The following is a 362-nucleotide window of genomic DNA, read 5'->3' as shown; positions in this document are numbered from 1 at the left end:
GCAAAACTGTCTCCTTACATTTCATTTATACAAATGTCATCTTCCCCCTTACATTTCCAGAGATGAGTTGACCCCAGTTGGACTGAGTCACCCAGATTCCTCTGCCTCCATCTTCCTCAACCAATCACCTCCAGCCCACCCCCTCCTTTCAGTGTCCAGGTCACATTCATCACCCGGGACATTACATTAGCCACCTAAGTGGCCTCCCTTTCCTTTCCAATCTATCGACACTAACCAGCACTGTCTGAAGAATCTTCAGGAAACTCTAATCTGGTCAAGTTGTTCTCCTGATTATAATCTAAGACTTCTTACCACTCACAGGCTTGAGTGTGGCCTCTTTCCCCCAGGCCCCTTCACTCCAA

This window comes from Tupaia chinensis, unplaced genomic scaffold (assembly GCF_000334495.1).
Source record: "Tupaia chinensis unplaced genomic scaffold, TupChi_1.0 Scaffold000362_1, whole genome shotgun sequence".
NCBI classification, from domain to species: Eukaryota; Metazoa; Chordata; class Mammalia; order Scandentia; family Tupaiidae; genus Tupaia; species Tupaia belangeri.
The sequence above is the reverse complement of the archived record's forward strand: the minus strand, read 5'-3'. Positions refer to the sequence as shown.